The sequence below is a fragment of the Oncorhynchus nerka genome, linkage group LG18 (assembly GCF_034236695.1).
Source record: "Oncorhynchus nerka isolate Pitt River linkage group LG18, Oner_Uvic_2.0, whole genome shotgun sequence".
Taxonomy (NCBI): domain Eukaryota; kingdom Metazoa; phylum Chordata; class Actinopteri; order Salmoniformes; family Salmonidae; genus Oncorhynchus; species Oncorhynchus nerka.
In genome coordinates, this window is record NC_088413.1 from 58,055,562 (window position 1) to 58,079,640 (window position 24,079).

At 40.9% G+C, this 24,079-nt stretch overlaps 1 long non-coding RNA gene across 2 annotated transcripts; it reads left to right on the forward strand.

Moving 5' to 3' along the window:
* The first annotated feature begins 15,540 nt into the window (after positions 1–15,540).
* LOC135561571 (uncharacterized) lies at positions 15,541–18,182 on the forward strand. 2 transcript variants are annotated; one of them, XR_010459569.1, is made up of 3 exons: positions 15,541–15,909; positions 16,392–16,908; positions 17,012–18,182. It is a non-coding gene; the product is annotated as an uncharacterized LOC135561571 (long non-coding RNA). The 2 variants fall into 2 exon arrangements; XR_010459568.1 differs by having other exon boundaries at positions 15,543–15,909; positions 16,392–16,897.
* The last annotated feature ends 5,897 nt before the right edge of the window (positions 18,183–24,079 follow it).

The following is a 24,079-nucleotide window of genomic DNA, read 5'->3' on the forward strand; positions in this document are numbered from 1 at the left end:
AGACATTCTTATGTACTTGTCCTTTTGCTCACCGGGGCCTCCCACTTCTCTTTCTATTCTGGTTATAGCCAATTTACGCTGTTCTGTGAAGGGAAAAGTACATAGCATTTTACCAGATCTTCAGTATCTTGGCCATTTCTGGCATGGAATAGCCTGACAAGTTTCAGAAGAAAGAGCTTTGTTTCTGGCCATTTTGAGCCTTTAATCGAACCCACAAATCCAGATACTCAACTAGTCTAAAGAAGGCCAATTTTATTGATTCTTTAATAAGAATAACAGTTTTCAGCTGTGCTAACATAATTGTAAAAAGGTTTTCGAATGATCAATTAGCCTTTTAAAATGATAAACTTGGATTAGCAAACACAATGTGCCATTGGAACACAGGAGTGATGGTTGCTGATAATGGCCTCTGTCGCCTATGTACAGTTGAAGTCGGAAGTTTACATACACCTTAGCCAAATACATTTAAACTCAGTTTTTCACAATTCCTGACATTTAATCCTAGTAAAAATTCCCTGTTTTAGGTCAGTTAGGATCATCACTTTATTTTAAGAATGTGAAACGTCAGAATAATAGTAGAGAGAATGATTTATTTCAGCTTTTATTTCTTTCATCACATTCCCAGTGGGTCAGAAGTTTACATACACTCAATTACTATTTGGTTCCATTGCCTTTGCATTGTTTAACTTGGGTCAAACGTTTCGGGTAGCCTTCCACAAGCTTCCCACAATAAGTTGGGTGAATTTTGGCCCATTCCTCCTGACAGAGCTGGTGTAACTGAGTCAGGTTTGTAGGCCTCCTTGCTCGCACATGCTTTTTCAGTTCTGCCCACATATTTTCTATAGGATGGTGGTCAGGGCTTTGTGATGACCACTCCAATACTTTGACTTTGTTATCCTTAAGACATTTTTCCACAACTTTGGAAGTAAGCTTGGGTGTCATTGACCATTTGGAAGACCCATTTGCGACCAAGCTTTAACTTACTGACTGATGTCTTGAAATGTTGCTTCAATATATTACATAATTTTCCTTCCTCTATTTTGTGAAGTGCACCAGTCCCTCCTGCAGCAAAGCACCCCCACAACATGATGATGCCACCCCCGTGCTTCACGGTTGGGATGGTGTTCTTCGGCTTCCAAGCCTCCCCCTTATTCCTCCAAACAAAACAATGGTCATTGTGGCCAAACATTTCTATTTTTGTTTCATCAGACCAGAGGACATTTCTCCAAAAGGTACGATCTTTGTCCCCATGTGCAGTTGCAAACCATAGTCTGGCTTTTTTATGGTGGTTTTGGAGCAGTGGCTTCTTCCTTGCTGAGCGGCCTTTCAGGTTTCAGGTTATGATACTTTTGTACCTGTTTCCTCCAGCATCTTCACAAGGTCCTTTGCTGTTGTTCTGGGATTGATTTGCATTTACGTTAATCTCTAGGAGACAGAACGCGTCTCATTCCTGAGTGGTATGACGGCTGCGTGGTCCCATGGTGTTTATACATGCGTACTATTGTTTGTACAGATGAACGTGGTACCTTCAGGCATTTGGAAATTGCTCCCAAGGATGAACCAGACTTGTGGAGGTCTACAAGGTCTTGGCGGATTTCTTTTGATTTTCCCATGATGTCAAGCAAAGAGGCACTGAGTTTGAAGGTAGGCCTTGAAATACATCCACAGGTACACCTCCAATTGACTCAAATGATGTCAATTAGCCTATCAGAAGCTTCTAAAGCCATGACATAATATTCTGGAATTTTCCAAGCTGTTTAAATGCACAGTCAACTTAGTGTATGTAAACTTCTGACCCACTGGAATAGTGATACAGTGAATTAAGGGAAATAATCTGTCTGTAAACAATTGTTGGAAAAATGACTTGTGTCATGCACAAAGTAGATGACCTAACCGACTTGCCAAAACTATAGTTTGTTAGCAAGATATTTATGGAGTGGTTGAAAAACTAGTTTTTGGCTCCAACCTAAGTGTATGTATACTTCCGACTTCAACTGTGTATAAATAAATATATATATATATATATATATATACATATAAATAAATGTGTATATATTTATATATTTATACTCCGGACTCTGACATTGCTTGTCATAATATTTATATATTTTTTTATTCCATTATTTTACTTTTAGATTGATGTGTGTTGTTGTGTATTGCTAGATGTTACTGCACTATTGGAGATAGGAACACAAGCATTTCGCTAGACCCACAATAACATCTGCTAAATATGTGTATGCGACCAATAACATTTGAATTGATTTGATGTGATTATGGTTATCATTAGTTACCACAGTCACAGTCATAATTATGTCTAAACCCCGCCTATTTCTACAATTTCTCTTCTTGAAATCTGATTTTAAACCTAACCCTAACCTCGTCAGCTTTTATAAAATATATGATTGCCAAACCAATACATCACATTAAGTCACTCGGCAACATACAGTGTATGAGAAAGATGAGTCTTTATAGGAAGAAGGAATTAAGATGTATATTAAATCTCTGTAGGTTCATTTAAAACCTTCTCATAATGTAGGCCTAATACCCTTACTACAACCTTCATCCTGTCACAAATCAACAATAATGCCCCTTTCCCTCCAAGGCACTGTATTTGTAGAATCCATTCAGTGCTCCTTGTAGGCTCACTAGTTTTCCACAGTATGCTGTACTTCAATACTTAAGTACCCTTGGGAGATGTTTCTATTTATTGTTTTCAATGAAACATGCATGAATCTTGGAGAGTGAGTGAGTGAGTGAGAGTGTAACAGGTCTGTGTCCATACATATTGGTTCATAGCTTTCGGAAATGTTTTTACTGCAGGCAGTTTACAACAGAGTAGAAACAGAGATAGTTGTCATACTCTCCAGTATGGGTAGTATAAGCAACCCAAAAAGTTTGTATCCAAATTTGAGGACAGAACTTTAAATCTGAAGTAAATCCCATAACAATCTCTTTTCCCCTGCTGGCAGAGGGAGAGCCAGAGGTTCCAGGGCTGGCGAGGGAAGGAAGGGAAGCTACTCTTGACTGGATCCCCCCCAGTTTGTGGATATTGCCCAAAGGGCTCACTATTGGGCTCCAAATCCAATAACACAAGCTGCAGTATTTCAATGTGTTTCCGATACGCCTCTGTCCAAGTCCTCAGCACTTTGTGTGAAATTGATTTCTAGAGTATGGAGAATTTGCACCCCTGTTGGCATTGTTGTGCAGACACCCGCTGAGTTGTGGCGATGCCCCTGGATGCCAGCAGTGTTTCCTCTCCCTCTCTTACTTACTAAACCAATCTCCACCTCATGTTCTATTGTCTCTGGTTGTTTTTTCTCCAGAACAGTTATCTCTCCCCTACCCGGCAGGGATATGATAGCTTTATAGCTGCAGCGACATAGAAATGCCAGAGCCCAGAAGTCTTTTCCCCCAAAGGCTTTGTGAGATTTGTTTCTGTGATTTTATTATTGGCCACATGAGTCTGGTCTCCACAAACTACAGTGCCAAAAAAGTTAGTGTCTCTAAGTTGTAGGCATGTGGTGAGTGTGGGACTTATGTGAGGAGCAGGCAGAATTTAGAAACCTTAATTCTGGAATGTCAAAATCCTGAAGAGATCATCTTTTTGTGATCTGAACACTTTTGGTGTACATCTACGACTCCATTTTATGCAGTGTCCTTCTGGTTGTCCTTAGCCTGTTTATTTATTTCTACCCATCAATATTTAATGTCCCCCCCGTCTGTTGCTTTTGAAGCTCAGGGCTTAGTGGTTTCCCACTGGGCACACGCTGGTTGAATCAACGTTGTTTCCATGTCTTTTTAATTAAATGATGTTGAGCCAATGCGGAATGGACGTTGAATTGACATCTGTGCCCAGTAAGTTTCTACAGATTGTTTGCCATTTTACCCAGCAGTTTGGTGATGTATGTCTCTGGCATATGAGTAGCCTGGGAGGCCTTTCTCATTGATATTCCCTGAGTCACCTGCTGTATAGTACAGAGGAGGATTCAATTTAGAGGGATGGATGATTGTTTTCTAATGGCTTTTTGGAGAGGAAGCTAGCAAGTATGATGTACATTTTAGTCTCCAATGAAGCCTTCCAAGCACGTGTCGTCAGCAATGAGCAATCATTCGAGTCAGTATGCATGATCGCAGACAGCTTGTGTCTGTCTGGCGGATCGGATGTTTATCTATTCATTTATTAGAATCCAGAGGTCACATTACAGTCAACTGGTTTGGAATCATCCAAGAGACAGTAAATGTAACCTCTAAATAATTACTTGCCTCAGTCATCCATAATATCGACATAGAGAATATTATGCTATCATTTATTTATTCTGTGATGTGACATCCCCTCAGTAATAAGGAGAACATGAGGATGAAGATGCATGCTGTTCCAATGACACTTCCACATCCTCCTGCTCAGTATACAAACCATTCTCAGCCTCACGTCTTGTCTCTGTAAAGATGACTGTGGTTAACAATTTGGTTCACTGGCACAGCTAACCCACTTGGGGTCTGGTCTTATTAGTTTGTCCTCTTCTTTTTTCCTCTCCTCTCTGCTCCTCCCCTCCTTTCCTCTTCCAGTCTCCGTCAGATATAAGAAGGTGAATTCTGTGAGTGTTTTAGCCCTACGATCAATGGACGTCATTAGCATTCTGACCCTATATCCTCCACTCTTTTCTAATGAGGTGTCATGTGGCCACATGAGTCTGGAGGAGATTACATGCCAGCAGTGTTTGTTGATGCTTATTATCAGTAACATGTTTTTCAGGCAGTTGAACAGCAAATGCCTATATATAGACCAATTAGGCTGTTAAGCTTCTGATGTTAGCTTCAGTACTAGGCTGGATTTGATGGGGCAGTCAGACCTGCTGTATAATTGCATTTGACTTATTTAGCAGACACTCTTATGCAGAGCGACTTACAGGAGTAATTAGGGTTAAGTGCCTTGCTCAGGGCCACATCGTCAGAGTTTTCACCTAGCTGGCTCAGGGATTTGAACCTGCAACCTTTTGGTTACTGGCCCAATGTTCTTAATCGCTAGGCTACCTGCCGCTTGTGTAGATTGACACATCTATATGTTCCGGTAATGATTCTAATGTTCATGAAATACTCCAGAGAAATCCAAAGCTAATAGGTACAGCTATTAAGAATGAAACATAATCCTTCCCCTAAAAAGAATAAAGGTAACTTTTATGAGACATCATGTACCATGTGACTTGGTTGGCACTGCACCAGCACCCACTGCAAAGACACCACAAGTCACCTTACAGATCAGTGACGGCGCTCCCAGCCTCTTTCCCTTATAAATATTCAATGTGCACTAAAGATAACATTGATGTGCCGTGGTGGTGGAGAAAGAGGTCTGTTGTAGAAGAGGTTTTCTCATTAGAATACAGCAAGGCCAGCGGTGGCTGCCTACCGTGTTGGCCTGCTAAAAGGTCAGGTTTAAAAGGCTGCTAAATATTGAATGTCTTTGATCAGCATGCCACTGTAGCAATGTATAGCTTTAATTAGAGTGGAGGAGGGGCAGGAACCATATAGCATAGAGTCAGTACGTACTGGGCTAGATGGTAGGCAGCTATAGAAGACTTATTGACCTAATTAGTTGTGTGTGATGAAAAATCTAATACAGAAGCAATGGTGCATGCAGTCTGAGTCTTAACATGTTTTGCTCACTGAATTGTTCCCAAGAGTAATCTTTTTTTTTTTAAATGTTTAACCTTTATTTAACTGCCTGTTCAGGGGCAGAACGACGCTAATATTTTTCCACTTAGGGCCATTCTTACACACATCATAAAACAATGATGCATTGTATATAACATGGCCTCTACATCCATGGACAATGGCCTTTAAATCTGATTCTACCAATTTATATTTAACCTTTATTTAACAAGGCAAGTCAGTGAAGAACAAATTCTTATTTACAATGACGGCCTACCAGGGAACAGTGGGTCAACTGCCTTGTTCAGGGGAAGAACGACAGATTTTTTACCTTGTCACCTTGTCAGCTTAGGGATTTGATCTAGCAACCTTTCAGTTACTGGCCCAACACTCTAACCACTAGGCTACCTGCCACCCCCAGTTACCTAATGTGGCTCTAGATGTCCTTTGATGAAGACCTTTCTTTGTTGTTTTGATCTGCGAACACAAACATACAGTGCAGTCAGCTGTTTAGGTAGCGTGGTCTTGTTATGGACTAGTCGGCCCATGACATTTATTTTTCCTTACCATTGACTTTTAATGGTTGGTTTTGCGTCTAGAAAAGGCCATTGCCGAATAAGTCTTCTACTCACTCTGCTGTAAGTAGGCCTAAGCCAGTCTCTATATGAATAAAACATAGTTAAAATAGAGGATGTACAGCGCTGAGCTTCTCTAACATGCTAAGTTCCGCCCTGTTTGGTTTCATACGTTTGATCACATTTTTAGTGAAAGACAGTTAGATCAATTCACTACAGAGACAAGTACTCTAGTAAGTCTGTGGTGTTGATTGTGTTGTCGTCTCTCATTCCACCACATTGCCACCACATGTTAATATGGAACGCACGTGGCATCAGCCTTGGTGCCACGCTCAAGTACCATCTAAACTGGTCTTCTGCCTCGTTCATAGAAAGAGCCAATTGCTCACTTTCCCATGAAATTCCTATGGTGGTCAAGGTCTCCAGAGTTGCTAAATGTGGTCATCCATGTTAACATGATTGCAGCAGAGTAGCCTGACAAGTAACACTGCATAACCATGTCAATAACAGTGAGGAAAAGAAGGAATGTTTTATTTACAGTGTATGATGGGATGGGAATGCACTTTCCTCCAGGTGTTACAGATGGATAATGACATTTTAATTTCACCAATTAGTGTCTTAATTCATTTACATACAGTTAATGCATTATAGTATAGAGCAATCATGATCTAGTTTCCTTATCTGGATGTTATGTGCCATTCTCAGATACATGCAGTTCAGCCTGGATACTACTGTGTTACTGCGGTGCCTGCTTGTCTCCTCATACTCATCTTATCTCTCCAAACCAGTTTTAGGGGATACAGACCAGGGTAACTTGCCATCTCACACAAATAAACAAGTGAATAATTTGCTATTTCAGGAAATCAGACAAGTTGTCCATGCATAGATAGTGATCAAGTTGGTAAGAGACTGTTGGCTGCAGTTCCCCCTCCGAAGATACGACCAAAATAAATAGTTTACAGCTAACTGTTAAGCTGCCTCAATACTCCTTTTAAAAGCACCATATCGTAAAAATGTCAATAACCAGGGCCACTCAGTTACTACTTTTTGTCTGCTGCTTATTGATTCTGATCCCATTATTCTAATACAATCTAAAACAGTCACATTTGGCACAACAGCAAAAATCTCCAAAGTAGCTGTGAGAGATAAGCCTGCATTGATTTACATAACTCTCCCAGCTTAAACGAAGACAAGGATAAGGAGGGGAAATAAGAGGAGTGATACAATAAAAGGAGAAAATTCTTTGAGCTGTCCTCTTTGAAGAAAGCAGGAGTAAAGTGAGAGTAAAATGTAGGCAAAGGGCCAAAAAGAAAAGCACAGAATGATCGAGCCATTCGTCACTGACCACCTCCACCATTAATCTTCACTGTAAAAACTGAGACCTACATGCACAAGATGAAATTCATAGAACCACCTTTTCTCATTAACCTCTCTCAGCTCCCAGATAAAATAGAGGTGGATGGATAGGCTACATGTTAAAGCTATATAATTCTTTCAAGTGTCTTCTCTCAACACACATTTTATGAGCAGGTCCCATGGGAGTTCTGCCACTTAATCAAACCCACCTTACTACTGCAGCGCTGCAAAAACTCAATCTACTATGCAGTATCCACAGACAACCCACCAGTTCTATTATCTGTGTACAGTCATTTTGGAGGTTTCTGGTTAGGCTGCAGTTTTCTCCCTGAAATACACCAGCAGTATGATATAGGCCAACACTACTGTGGAGTCAGTATAGTGGCAGGTGTCTCTACTCTACTCCCACACAAGAGTTCTGAGCCCAACATTGACCCCGCAGCCTACAGCCACTCTCCCCACGGGTCATTAAAGGGGATCTATGGAAGGGAAATCAACAGAGAGTTCATTCCTCAAACCAAAACCCACTGAACCCTGATGGTAGGAAAGGCAACACTCTGTAACGATTGTCTTCCTCTTCTGATGAGGAATAAGAAGGATCGGACCAATATGCAGCGTGGTACGTGTCCATGTTAATAATTTATTTAAACTGAACACAAAATAACAAGAGACCGAAAACTAAACAGTTCTGTCTGGTGTAGACACAGAGACAGAAAACAACTACCCACAAAACTCATGTGGGCAAGAGCTACCTAAGTATGGTTCTCAATCAGAGACAACAACAGACAGCTGTCCCTGATTGAGAACCATACCCGGCCAAAAACAAAGAAATACAAAAATATAGAAAAAATAACATAGAATGCACACGCTAGTCACACCCTGGCCTAACCAAAATAGAGAATAAAAAGCCTCTCTATGGCGAGGGCATGACACACTCACTCTGGCGATTCAAGGTCGAAGTCACCAGAGAGTGAGAGATCAGGGGAGGGATTTGGGAAGCCTCAAAGGAGCCCTCTGTAAAAGCCTCTGTCATTTGTCCTTAATGAGAATAATGATTTGGGAGATTGGCAATCTTAGAGCTAGGATTTCTCCCCTAGCTGGTGCCCAGAGCAGTATGGAGATGGTTGGCCGAGCACGTTGCCCTCCCAGGTCAGGACTAATGTCGCTTTAAATCAGCCTCTCACAGTCCTCCTCTACTGGCTCGACATTCTCATTAAACTCTGGGTATTTATGGTTGGCCCATTTCCTCACGCATGTAGAATGCCTGACCAAGTGAATAAGTGTTGTCATGAGTATCTCCTACTTGACCACTCATTAAAAGTAACTTCCTCACCATTTTAGGAAGTTAAATTTAGGAAGTTAAGTCTTTAAAAGTAACTTCCTCACCATTTTAGATAAGCATGCTCCGTTCAAAAATGCAGAACCAAGAACAGATACAGCCCTTGGTTCACTCCAGACCTGACTGCCCTCGACCAGCACAAAAACATCCTGTGGCGGACTGCAATAGCATCGAATAGCCCCCGTGATATGCAACTGTTCAGGGAAGTCAGGAACCAATACACACAGTCAGTCAGGAAAGCTAAGGCCAGCTTCTTCAGGCAGAAGTTTGCATCCTGTAGCTCCAACTCCAAAAAGTTCTGGGACACTGTGAACTCCATGGAGAACAAGAGCACCTCCTCCCAGCTGCCCACTGCACTGAGGCTAGGTAACACGGTCTCCACCGATAAATCCACGATTATCGAAAGCTTCAATAAGCACTTCTCAACGGCTGGCCATGCCTTCCGCCTGGCTACTCCAACCTCGGCCAACAGCTCCGCCCCCCGCAGCTCCTCGCCCAAGCCTCTCCAGGTTCTCCTTTACCCAAATCCAGATAGCAGATGTTCTGAAAGAGCTGCAAAACCTAGACCCGTACAAATCAGCTGGGCTTGACAATCTGGACCCTCTATTTCTGAAACTATCTGCCGCCATTGTCGCAACCCCTATTACCAGCCTGTTCAACCTCTCTTTCATATCGTCTGAGATCCCCAAGGATTGAAAGCTGCTGCAGTCATCCCCTCTTCAAAGGGGGAGACACCCTGGACCCAAACTGCTATAGACCTATATCCATCCTGCCCTGCCTATCTAAGGTCTTCGAAAGCCAAGTCAACAAACAGGTCACTGACCATCTCGAATCCCACCGCACCTTCTCCGCTGTGCAATCTGGTTTCCGAGCCGGTCACGGGTGCACCTCAGCCACGCTCAAGGTACTAAACGATATCATAACCGCCATCGATAAAAGACAGTCCTGTGCAGCCGTCTTCATCGACCTCGCCAAGGCTTTCGACTCTGTCAATCACCATATTCTTATCGGCAGACTCAATAGCCTCGGTTTCTCGGATGACTGCCTTGCCTGGTTCACCAATTACTTTGCAGACAGAGTTCAGTGTGTCAAATCGGAGGGCATGCTGTCCGGTCCTCTGGCAGTCTCTATGGGGGTGCCACAGGGTTCAATTCTCGGGCCGACTTTTCTCTGTATATATCAATGATGTTGCTCTTGCTGCGGGCGATTCCCTGATCCACCTCTACGCAGACGACACCATTCTATATACTTTCGGCCCGTCATTGGACACTGTGCTATCTAACCTCCAAACGAGCTTCAATGCCATACAGCACTCCTTCCGTGGCCTCCAACTGCTCTTAAACGCGAGTAAAACCAAATGCATGCTTTTCAACCGATCGCTGCCTGCACCCGCATGCCCGACTAGCATCACCACCCTGGATGGTTCCGACCTTGAATATGTGGACATCTATAAGTACCTAGGTGTCTGGCTAGACTGCAAACTCTCCTTCCAGACTCACATCAAACATCTCCAATCGAAAATCAAATCAAGAGTCGGCTTTCTATTCCGCAACAAAGCCTCCTTCACTCACGCCGCCAAGCTTACCCTAGTAAAACTGACTATCCTACCGATCCTCGATTTCGGCGATGTCATCTACAAAATGGCTTCCAACACTCTACTCAGCAAACTGGATGCAGTCTATCATAGTGCCATCCGTTTTGTCACCAAAGCACCTTATACCACCCACCACTGCGACTTGTATGCTCTAGTCGGCTGGCCCTCGCTACATATTCGTCGCCAGACCCACTGGCTCCAGGTCATCTACAAGTCCATGCTAGGTAAAGCTCCGCCTTATCTCAGTTCACTGGTCACGATGGCAACACCCATCCGTAGCACACGCTCCAGCAGGTGTATCTCACTGATCATCCCTAAAGCCAACACCTCATTTGGCCGCCTTTCGTTCCAGTACTCTGCTGCCTGTGACTGGAACGAACTGCAAAAATCGCTGAAGTTGGAGACTTTTATCTCCCTCACCAACTTCAAACATCAGCTATCCGAGCAGCTAACCGATCGCTGCAGCTGTACATAGTCTATTGGTAAATAGCCCACCCATTTTCACCTACCTCATTCCCATACTATTTTTATACTGTTTTTTTTTATTTATTTATTTACTTTTCTGCTCTTTTGCACACCAATATCTCTACCTGTACATGACCATCTGATCATTTATCACCCCAGTGTTAATCTGCAAAATTGTATTATTCGCCTACCTCCTCATGCCTTTTGCACACATTGTATATAGACTGCCCATTTTTTTTTCTACTGTGTTATTGACTTGTTAATTGTTTACTCCATGTGTAACTCTGTGTTGTCTGTTCACACTGCTATGCTTTATCTTGGCCAGGTCGCAGTTGCAAATGAGAACTTGTTCTCAACTAGCCTACCTGGTTAAATAAAGGTGAAATAAAAAATAAAAAAATTAAATGGTGTCTACATAACATGCCAATAGCAGCCATTTGTTATCATACAACTAGAGGGAGAACAGTTAGCTTCACATGGTAGATAAAACACATAGAGGGAAGGTTTCTACATTGGCTTTGATGACTCTCCTCTGGCCTGCTGTTCAAAGTGACCACAATGAAGCCACGGTCATGTGTCACTGAGAAAGTAATGTCTGTGTTGTTGTGTAATAAAAAGGTCATAGTGTGGTATGGCCTCATGTCTTTATAATGGAACCGAGCACTGAGCCCTCGACTCCTCAAAGACTGTCCAGGTCCAGGTCCTCATCTTTAAGATTGCCATACTGGCCCCTGTTATACTACACCCCTATTGGGATTCCCTAACACCTGTGGAGATTTCCATGGGTTATAATTCTCTAAGCTTATATCTTACTTGTGTAATCATTAACAGCCCATGATCAGAGACCAAATCTTTCTTGTGCTTAGTATTTATCCACTAACACAGAGGATGACTGCTAAGCACTCCATTGAAGAAACCTGTCAGCCATCTCCCTACCCTTGCTTGCAGCACCACGCTGACCATCCACCTCAGTCTGACAGTTCCCCTGTTTCACATATTGATCCGACATACCACAAACGACACAACTTATGCTTGTATATAACCCACAATGTCCCTCTATCCTCCAAAGAGGGCAAGCCTAATTAAACCAATTTGTCCAGGCTGACGCTTAAGGCAAAAGGCTGAGCTCTCTCTCCCATGATCACTGTCTACCCAGGGACAACTTAACATGGAATCAATACCTTCTGATAAATGCCTCCCGACCACCAAGGGTGTTACCTAGGGTGGAAATGGCCCAGAGAATTTCCTCTGTGGCCAACAACTGACCAGTCCTGCCTGGTATTGGCACCTAGATAGGATTATTGATGGATCATTCATAATATATCTTCTGGGCCGCAGTATGAGTTAGTGGACATTGATCGAGCTGTAACTCAACACAGTATGCACTGCTTTCCAGACCTTGACACATGACACAACTTGTCCATGGCATCAGCCTCTTTGTGTTATTAATTCATTTGCTAAGGAATCTGTATTATGGTGTATTAGGCTGATAGGATGGATTACCTCTGTGGAGGTAAATAAAAGCGGGCTCTGCTGCTGTTGAGGTCTGGATGGAGTTGGACTGTTCTCTGTCTACTCCAGTACAGAGATAGACAAGGTACTCCCCAGGGAGCCTCAGACGGACTCTGGGCTATTTATGGGAGGAACATGAGTTTCATGAGCTGGAGGTGGCTTCTTCTATAACAGAACCACTCTCAACAATGCTGCTGCCCCAGGCAACAAGATCTGATTGTTTTTGTTGGTCTGAGTGAGCTGAACTGTTACTGTGCCCTCATCAGCCTCCTGTATCTGACAGAAATGCATTCTGTCTTAGGCTATAGTATATTTCACATTTTAAGTCTTAATTGTAATATAGTATATAGAGAGAGAGAGTATACAGTAGTATATATTTTGCATTCTTTTCATTGCCTATTGACATCCATTTTAGGGATATGACTAGACTGCCACCCTGTGTTCAACCAGTATACAACACAATGTGGACAATTATAACAGTTTCTCCTCACAGAGGAAATCATTAAATTAAGATGATTTCCTCCACAAGCAAATGCTGTACAAATAGATATTAACTTTGGGATTGTTTGATAAACACTGTAAGTTTACATTGTATGTTGTGCACTTGTCCCAGAAATGAGCAGTTCATCAGGATGCATACTCTGTTGGGAATGATGCTTCTTGCTAATGTGTTGTTCCTCTTAATGGCATTCATTTACACCAATAATATAATGCACTAACACCACTTAACTGAAACATTACCGTACACAAGAAAACATTACATTTTTTTACAGAGAAATTCCACCAAAGTGGCATCACTATTGCAAAAATGGTGAAAAGGATCTTATATTCTGACATATATAATAGGGTGCCTGATATATAGTTTGCTGACTGCAGAGGGACAAAAAAAACATTTCCCTTGTGAGACCTTTTGAATTGAGTTTTCTTCATTTCATATAACAGGTTATGCTGTCTCCAGATCATACAAAATGAATGGATAAACCACAGTTTCCACCACACCCCTAACTTGGGCTGACAGGACATGATATGCTTGAAAATGTATCTTGATGTGTTCTCTATTGGGAGGTGTGTTTCTTGTGAATGTCCTCCTGGAAAGAAACAGTTCACAGAATCCAGTGGAATGACAATTCCATATGGTCTCTCCAGAACACTGAATCACTCTCAGGATGTAGGGAATTAGATTAGTCTGATTATCTTCCCAGAACAAATGTAACCTCACTACATTTAACAAGGATCATTCTCATTCATCATCTCAGTATTTGTGCAGTACAAACTGCCGTTAAATTAGGTCTTTGCATTTATCCATATGATCTACAGTATTTTATTATTTACAGGTGCAGATATCTCTTTACTTCATCAAATATTTCAACAAACAAGTTAGACCTATTTAATAAACGCATGAACAAGACAATAGAGGACAGAGGTATTTGTTTATTGAGGTAATACACAGTAAATGCACTAGGGGACGCAATTGTGTCTACGGAGATGGGCATGTCAAACTCAGGGATAGATGGCAATTTCTTACAAGGCCATGTGTTCATACCTTAGTCTGCAATCATCATACTACCACTCTTTTAAGAACTGTGTAGACAGTTAAACAATTATAGTAAATTGCAATGTAGATAGAGCTGCAAAACACAAATAGATTGATGGACTTGAGGAGTTAAGGGATGAGCTGCAATATTCGTAGAAAGTGTTCCAGCAGGATTAAGTTGTGAGGTTAGCTTTAAGTCTGTGTATGCTCTCAATAATCCCCAAAAGCCTCTTCTTTCCCACAAAGACCTTTCCTCAAGAGCCATGGAAGCATTAACCAAACACTCTTGGAGTGTGTGTAAGGCACCCAAGTCAGTGGGCAAGCCCAGCTGCCTCACCAGGCCAGATTGCAGAACGGTTATCCCCCTATTTCCACCGGGTTGCCATGGAGTTGGGAAGTGCAAACAACTTTGGTCCTGTTGAATTCAGGCAGTGTTCAGACTATATTCAGGTTGGACAGGCATCCCAGGCCTCCGACTCCAGTTCCGAACCTGCCACTACAAATGGGCACAGTAGACAGTAAATCCCTTGGAAAACGTGTGAAATCAATAATGGTGTTCCTTTGCAACCACATAATAATCATGTTGAAACCAGTTCCAAGCAAGGATAGTAAATCACAGCTTTATTATACAGCTGATTACATCAAGTGATACAATTTGTAAGTCGCTCTGGATAAGAGCGTCTGCTAAATGACTTAAATGTAAATGTAAATTTCATACTGTGCATTGAAACATGTTACAGTTTCCACCTTGAACAATTGAAACAAGATGAACAATTGAAAAGGAAGCATGTCTAGACAGGAAATACTCTGTATAAGGCTTCGCACTCCTACATTGCCTAGTTAGTTCCTATGTCTAAGCAGGTGTTTGTGTGTTGGGTATGTATGACGTCAAGGCGGGTCACAGCGGCTGGGGTTCAAAAAAACTCCCACCAGCCTTCTGAGGTTACACAACTTTAAAGCTTCCAGTCCGCTTCCACCCAATGATTTATACAGTGCATTTCGGAAAGTATACTTATATAATTATATTACAAGTTATTTCTGTATTTTTTTAATGAATATGCAAAAATGTGTACAGTGCATTTGAAAAGTTTTCAGACCTCTTGACTTTTTCCACATTTAGTTATATTACAGCCTTATTCTAAAATGGATTAAATAAAACATTTTGTCTTACCAATCTACACACACAATACCCTATAATGACAAAGAGAAAACCGTTTTCTTTTTTTTGCAAATGTGACCCGATTCAGGAAACTAGGCGTATGTCGCAAGTCACGACTTCACAGGAGAGAGAGCCTTTTGAATGTAAAAATAATATTTTTTTATCAAAATGTGTTTTTTGGCAGAAATGCCTTCTCGAACATGTGAACTTTCATGTGCCTTAATATCAAACGTGTATATCATCTGTAAATACCAATACAATTATTAAATTACGAGCCTAGTTGGTTTAGCTACAGAAAAAGTCGGCAACCTTCCCGCTAGCCATGATTGGCTGCGATGATGAGTGGGCGGGACATGCCGAGAGATGAGTTTGAATTGGTCTGCGGTGTTGTGTCTTTTGTCTTTAAAATGAGCTGCTCATAATGCATTAATAATCCTTTCTACTACAGTTTTTTAGAAATATATTATGTTAGCCATGGAGAACTGCAAATATGTTGTTACTGCTCTCAATAACATTGCTGGCGTGAATTTATCAGCTGTTATCGACAAAAGTCATGGGGAAAAGGTGTGATCATGCCATGCAAAATGCTGACTCTCTCATTTCATAACACGTTTTGAAATCAGTGGAACACAACGGACCAAATAAACTGTGTAAACTAAACAGAAACAACACAAGATGTCTTATAAAAGGGGTTGCAGTCTGCCATTAAGCTTTCATTAATGTATACAGGTAAAAATCTAGCTACAGATTCAGATATTATACGTTTCTAATTTTTTTGAAAATTGTTTTCATTGCAAGCTAAAGCTTGCTGTTAGCCATCCAGCCATTGAACAATGAACCTAACTTTTTTTGGTTAACTTTAGCTTGCTAAAACAATCGGTTTGTATTGCTAGTAACGTTATTCTATGGATTGGGATTATAGTTTCTTTTTTAGCTAGCTAGCTAACATTAATTTAAGTGTTTGTAACGTTAGTGATGTTTTCTCAGAATGCCATTTCGCATTGCTAGTTATAGCCTAATGTTAGCTGACAATCGCTTTGTATTTCTAGTTAAAGCTCGCTGTTAGCTAGCCAGCTGACGTTAGATGGCTGGCTAGCTACAGTAGCTAGTATTACCTTTATGAACTGTGTGTAGTGATGTTATCAGAATGCCGTTTCGCATCTATTGTATAATAATGCTAAAATATTTGTATCTGGAATTTGTCTATTCAGCATTAAATCAGTAGAACACGCCTGACTAATCCACCAGTCATACAGTCATCAAAAGAGAGCTGGCCCAAGCAAAAGAAGGCAGCAGCGCAGCCATCAACTACATGCACCGTTTTTTCACTAACTACGGAGTTGGTAAAACACTGTGGACCTGAATTGTAATAACTGCAGTGGCCAAAACAAGAACAAGTTTGTGCTCTGGTATTTTGCCTGGTGGACCATGCACAAGCTCCACCATAATCTGGATCTTCACTTCCTGATCACAGGCCACACCAAGTTTGCCCCTGACTTTGCTTCGGCCTCATCAAGCAGCGCTTCAGAAAGACCAGAGTGTACACTTTGTTAGAGATTGCTGGGGTTGTGAAGGACAGCACTGTGACAGGGGTCAACATCCCACAGCTGGTTGGACTGGAGGATGGTACGGTGCTGGTGGAAAGCCATGGCTGGCAACAACACCTGACTCCCTACTTCAGGCCGCTGCCACAGATCAAGCAGTGCCAGCCCATCAGGTAAATAAAAGGTATTTGCATGAGATTACTCTTACCTAAACTTGGGAGGTGACTTGATGTTGTGCAGGGTTGTAATGTCTTCTGATTTTTTTTTTGTCATTCTCTGTTTTACAGCTTCGATGTTCTGGAGCCTGGTGTTGTTGCCAAGGAGCGTTCGGACTGTCGGGACCAGGTTTCAGCTGCCGCGCAACGCTGACATCCTTCCTCCCATAGATGGTATGCCTGTATAAGCACCACCTGGACTGGACATAGCTAGACAATATATTTTTGACAAGATTAGGGAGTTGTGCGACGAAGAGGCTATGGACATCACATGCCCTGCACCAAAGTCAAGGACAGGACAGAAACAGGTTCTCCGAATATAGATTCCCTTGTTCATGCGTGGTTTGGACGGACCAGTCATCAGCACTATCTGCAGTGCCTCTATTCACATGACTCTCTCCTAACACACACGCCATATGTTGCTGATATTTTTCTTTATCCTGCTGCTCAGCCACTTTACCCCTGATTGTATGCATATAACTACCTCGTCTATCACTATTGTTATTGATGTTGTTCTTGTACATACTGTATATTTGATTTATATTGACACTATCTATTTCTGATATTACTACTATGCAAGTAAACATTTGGCTTTGGCTGTACCATTTACATGTTCTGTAGAGACCATCCACTCAGCAAGACTTAGCAAAACATTGATATATAAAATGAATATTGATGTGTGGTCGTAACATGATTTTGTGACATAACACAACAATATCATGTGTTCGTATCACGTGACCACCACTTAAATATATGGCGCATGCATCTGTTTATATACTGTACATGTGCACCTCACTCAGGTTTCAACTCAGGCATGGCCTTAACTTATGTATGGTATACTATGTGATAAGTGCATGTGTAACAGTATATAAAGTATGCTAATGTACTGGTGTGAAGGCATTTGGGCAGTGGTGTAAAGTACTTAAGTAAAAATACCCTAAAGTACTAATTAAGTCGTTTTTTTGTGGTATCTGTACATTACTATTTATATTTTTGGCAACTTTTACTTTACTACATTTTGTAAAGAAAATAATGTACTTTTTACTCCATACATTTTCCTTGACGCCCAAAAGTACTTGTTACATGTTGACAGGAAAATTGTCCAATTCAAACACTTATCAAGAGAACATCCCTGGTCATCCATACTGCCTTTGATCGGGCAGACTCACTAAACACACATGCTTTGTTTGTAAATTATGTTGGAGTGTGCCACTGGCTATCCATCAATAAAAAATAACTCAATTGTGCTGTCTGGTTTGCTTAATATAAATAGGTTGAAATGGTTTATATTTTTACTTTTGATACTTAAATACATTGTGCCTCTGGCTATCCATCAATATGATATATATTTTGTTTTAAATACAATTGTGCCGTCTGGTTAAATATAAGGAATTTGAAATGATTTATACTTTTATTCAAGTATAACAATTTAGTGCTTTTTCCACCACTGGATGTGGCTGTGGGTTCTAGTATTTCTTTCACACGACCCATCAATTTAGACAAGTGTGTCTGGGTAAGCATCATCTAATATTCATATCTGGACACTTTCTGTTTACCTGGAATTTGTCCTTATTGTAGGCTACTACCACTTTTAGTCTTTATCACATGACATCATGTGAATCCTTAAAGAGATGGGTGGGGCTGTCTTAAGAGGGTGTGAACAATGCTGAATGGATGTATACAAAGGAGTAGGTACCAGAACATTCAAAGGCCCTTTTCTCAAAAGTGAGTTTACAAATATATCAACTTTCAAAGCAGAATTACTTTCCCGTTGTTCCTCAAAAATGCTGTGTATGATATACCATTTTGTAGCACTGAGTCTCTACTTTTATTCAATGTAAAAAACAGAGATTCAAATTTTGCTACATAAATCCAAATTCGGGGGGTGTTTTTAAAAAACCTGCAGAGAATAAACTCCCCAAATGCAGAGAGAAAACTCCCAAAATACAGGTGTGTTAAGCTTGTAGCGTCAAACCCAAGAAGACTTGAGGCTGTAATCGCTGCCAAAGATGCTTCAACAAAGTACTGAGTAAAGGGTCTGAATACTTATCTAAATGTATTATTCAGTTTTCTGTTCAGAAATGAGCAAAAAATAAATAAAACATATTTTTGCTTTGTTATTATGGGGTATAGTGTGTAGATTGATGAGGGGGGTAAACGATTTAATACATTTTAGAATAAGGCTGTAATGTAACAAAATGTGCAAAAAGTAATGGTTTCCGAATACACTGTTTATACAGTTGAAGTCGGAAGTTTACATACCCCTTAGCCAAATACAACACAGTTTTTCACAATTCCTGACATTTAATCCTAGTAAAAATTCCATGTCTAACGTCAGTTAGGATCACAACTTTATTTTAAGAATGTGAAATGTCAGAGCAATAGTAGAGAGATTGTTTTATTTCAGCTTCTATTTCTTTCATCACATTCCCAGTGGGTCAGAAGTTTACATACACTCAATTAGTATTTGGTAGCATTGCCTTTAAATTGTTTAACTTGGGTCAAACGTTGTGTGCAGCGTTCCACAAGCTTCCCACAATAAGTTGGGTGATTTTGGTCCATTCCTCCTGACAGAGCTGGTGTAACTGAGTCAGGATGGTAGGCCTTGCTCTTACATGCTTCTTCAGTTCTGCCCACAGATTTTCTATAGGATTGAGGTCAGGGCTTTGTGATGGCCACTCCAATACCTTGACTTTGTTGTTCTTAAGCCATTTTGCCACAACTTTGGAAGTATGCTTGGGGTCATTGTCCATTTGGAAGACCCATTTGCGAGCAAGCTTTAACTTCCTAAGTTAAACCCCCAAAAAGTAATGTTAGTTTATGTTCCTTTTTAAACTTCTAAAATGATTTTTTTTTTACATTTAGCTCGACATTAAATTACTTGAAAAATCAGTGCGGCTAGAGCAGCTTGCTATGGAGCGAGCAAACTATAGTTGTTTACATACATTTCGTGTCCGACACTTGCCTGTCTAATGTAACAGACATTTTGAAGGGTGGGGAGAGAGTGAGAGAGAGTGGAGGAGGAGGAGGCTTGGCTTGAAGTGCTGGGCATCTTGTTATGAAATGTATTATCTGAATTAGGCCCACATAAATATACCTTTGGAGGAGCAGCCTCTATGATGGAACTTTGAATGTCTTTCAACTTCTTAGAGTTGGCTTAACGTTGGTCCAGAGCAAGCTAGCAAGCGAACAAGCTTGTGTGTTCAGAGTGGCACCAGAATTTAAATAAAAACACTTACCTTTTTGTAGTAACTATAGTATCCTTAACTAGCATTGAAAATGTGAATAAATTTTTCTCTAATAAAAAATCTCTCTTCCTAATTTCTGAATCTTTGGAGCTAGAAACAGAGCTGCCATGTCTACCGGCGCCATCTTGTATATGCTTTGATTTTTTAAAATCACTCTTGAAACACCAGTAGGCTACAGGAGCACACACTGTCAAAGGTGGGTGACAGAGGGAGGGCTTTGCATAGACGCCTTGTTACGTTTCTTTGTGGGGACTAGAAAAAAATGCCTGGGACGTAAAATAACGTTATTAAACGGTTCCCATGATTTTAAAAATATTGGTTCTGTTCAGGAACGGTACAGATCACTTTCGTTCGCAGTTCAGTTTCTGTTCCTCTAAAATGTTTGCTATATTACATTTTTTTGTTCTGTTCCCTGAACCAGTTCCAGCCCCTCAAACGTTGAAATGATATTAAATACAGTGCTGTGAAAAAGTATTTGCTCCCTTCCTGATTTCAATTTTTTTTGCACATTTGTCACACTTAAATGTTTCACATCATCAAACAAATTGAAATATTACACAAAGATAACCCCAGTAAACACAAAATGCAGTTTTTAAGTGATGATTTTATTTATTACGGGAAATAAGCTATCCGAACCTTCATGGCCCTATGTGAAAAAGTAATTGCCCCCTAAACCTAATAACTGGTTGTGCCACCCTCAGCAGCAACAACTGCAATCAAGCGTTTGCGATAACTGGCAATGAGTCTTTCACATCGCTGTGGAGGAATTCTGGCCCACTCTTCTTTGCAGAATTGTTTTAATTCAGCCACATTGGAGGGTTTCCGAGCATGAACCGCCTTTTTAAAGGTCACGCCACAACATCTCAATCGGATTCAAGTCTGGACTTTGACAAGGCCACTCAAAAACCTTAATTTAGGTCTTTTTTAAGCCATGGACTTGCTGGTGTGTTTTGGATCATTGTCCTGCTGCAGAACCCAAATGCACTTCAGCTTGAGGTCACGAACTGATGGACTTGCTGGTGTGTTTTGGATCATTGTCCTGCTGCAGAACCCAAATGCACTTCAGCTTGAGGTCACGAACTGATGGACTTGCTGGTGTGTTTTGGATCATTGTCCTGCTGCAGAACCCAAATGCACTTCAGCTTGAGGACACGATCTGATGGCCGGACATTCTCCTTCAGGATTTTTGGGTAGAGAACAAATTTCATGGTTCCATCAATCACAGCAAATCGTCCAGGTCCTGAAGATGCAAAGCAGCCCCAGACCACCACCATATTTGACTGTTGGTATGATGCTCTTTTTCTGAAATGCTTGTGTTACTTCCACGGCAGTTGTACCGGGACCACACCTTCCAAAAAGTTCAACTTTTGTCTCGTCAGTCCACAAAATATTTTCCCAGAAGTCTTGGGGATCATCAAGTTGTTTTTTTTCCCAAAAGTGAGACAAGCCTTTATGTTCTTTTTGGTCAGCAGTGGATTTCACTTTGGAACTCTGCCATGGATGCCATTTTTGCAGAGTCTCTTTCTTATGGTTGAGTCATGAACACCGACCTTAACTGAGGCAAGTGAGGCCTGCAGTTCTTTAGATGTTGTTGTGGGTTCTTTTGTGACTTCTTGGATGAGTCGTCGCTGCGCTCTTGGGGTAATTTTGGTAGGCCGGCCACTCCTGGGAAGGTTCACCACTGTTCCACACTTTCCGCATTTGTGGATAATGGCTCTCACCGTGTTTCGCTGGAGTCCCAAAGCTTTAGCAATGGCTTGTAACCCTTTCCAGACTGATAGATGTCAATTACTTTGTTTCTCATCTGTTCCTGAATTTCTTTGGATCGCGGCATGATGTCTTGCTTTTTGAGATCTTTTGGCCTACTTCACTTTGTCAGACAGGTTCTATTGAAGTGATTTCTTCATTCAACAGGTCTGGCAGTAATCAGGCCTGGGTGTTGCTAGTGAAATTGAACTCAGCTTTCCAAAAAATGTGATTAACCATAGTAAATTCATGATTTAACAAGGAGGGGCAATTACTTTTTCACATAGGGCCATGAAGGTTCGGATAGCCTTTTTCCCTTAGTAAACACAATTATCACTTAAAAACTGCATTTTGTGTTTACTTGGGTTATCTTTGTGTAATATGAACATTTGTTTGATGATCTGAAACATTTAAGTGTGACAAATGTGCAAAAAAATAAGAAATCAGGAAGGGAGCAAATACTTTTTCACAGCACTGTATATATATAGAGAGAGAATTAACAGGTGTGCCTTGTTAAAAGTTCATTTGTGGAAATTCTTTCCTTCTTAATGCGTTTGAGCCAATCAGTTGTGTTGTGACAAGGTAGGGGTGGTATACAGGAGCGAGCCCTATTTGGTTAAAGACCAAGTTCATATTATGGCAAGAACAGCTCAAATAAGCAAAGAGAAATGACAGTCCATCATTACTTTAAGACTTGAAGGTCAATCAATTCGGAAAATGTAAATTACTTTGAAAGTTTCTTCAAGTGCAGTCGCAAAAACCATCATGCACTTATGACACAGTTTCACTGTAGCTAAAGATGGCCAGTTTGACCTAAATGTCCATAGATTGTCCTCATACTTCTTTGGAAGTTATTTAAATCGTGCAATTCAATCTTTCCCAATTTCGTCTCAAGATGCAACAAGAAATTAATATCATGACTCACTCAATCCATGCCTGATGATTACAATCATACTGTTAACCTTGTGTTTATTATTGGCTTCTCCACAAAGCATCTGAGTATCCTCCAGTATTCCATGACCTGCTGGTATATGATCAATGTCAGTGCAGACGCACATGTAGAACACTGGTTGTTGTTACTCCCTGTGCTGTCAGAACAGGCCAAGCTAGACCTTGCCAAATGTTATCTCATTGGCATCTTATGAAAAACTAACTTCATTATGTGAAAGAATTACCCAATGATGACTGACTGGGAACTCAACTGTGAGTCTGATACAATTCTAATATTGCCCAATCGTTTTCTGGAAATTGCTAGTAGTTTGCAGAACACAACCCCTTTGTCAGCTTTCTCAAAGCTCACATCTGTCATAGATAAAGTCACTTCAACGGCTATTACTTGGCCTTACTGGAGAGACCAATCTGTACTGAATGATCAATATCAGTTCTAATGGTATGAAGCATACATGCAGTACAAGTTGGGGGAAAAAATGAAATGGCCTGTTAGTTTATGAATTGTGAAATTTTGGGGATAGATTGTACTAAGCATAACTACAGGTTTAATTTACCTCTGTTTAGCTCCCATTAGGAGATTTCAGTAATATACAGAAATGGGTCGTGGTCTGGAGATGGCCAACTCTGATATCCTCTACACGTACTGTAGTATGACATTCAACATGTCAAAAAGTGTAAATGGCCATTTCAATGCTGGCACTGAGAAGTGCTGATCCTGCACTCTCTACTCTATACGCTTGCTCACAGCTTGTTAGATGGATTCTAAAAAACTATTTTATGACTGAATACAATGGCTTGGAAGTATCTTAGGATGGTGTAAACTGCAAACAGCATGGTGGAAACAGTAGCAACTTGATGCACTGCTAGCCTTGAACTGGCTTCAACAGTGGGAACAAATGATTGTAGTTTGGGTCTTACTCCCATTGAACTCCATACATTTTTTTTTCTCCAGCTTTGCCAGAAACAGGTTTGCATACTGCAGCAGTCTGCCAAAGTAAACACAACGTTTGTTGTACAGGCCAGCCGTGGTTTATGTGCTTGAAAGTTATGCTTGACTTTATGGATGGTTTCCATCTCAAGATCGTTTTCGAAAATGTTTTTGAAATGTGATGAAGAAGTGGATAATATTAGGAACTCCTCTCGTCTCTCTATCTAAAACATCAAACTTTAACATTAAGATTACAATCAGTAGAGT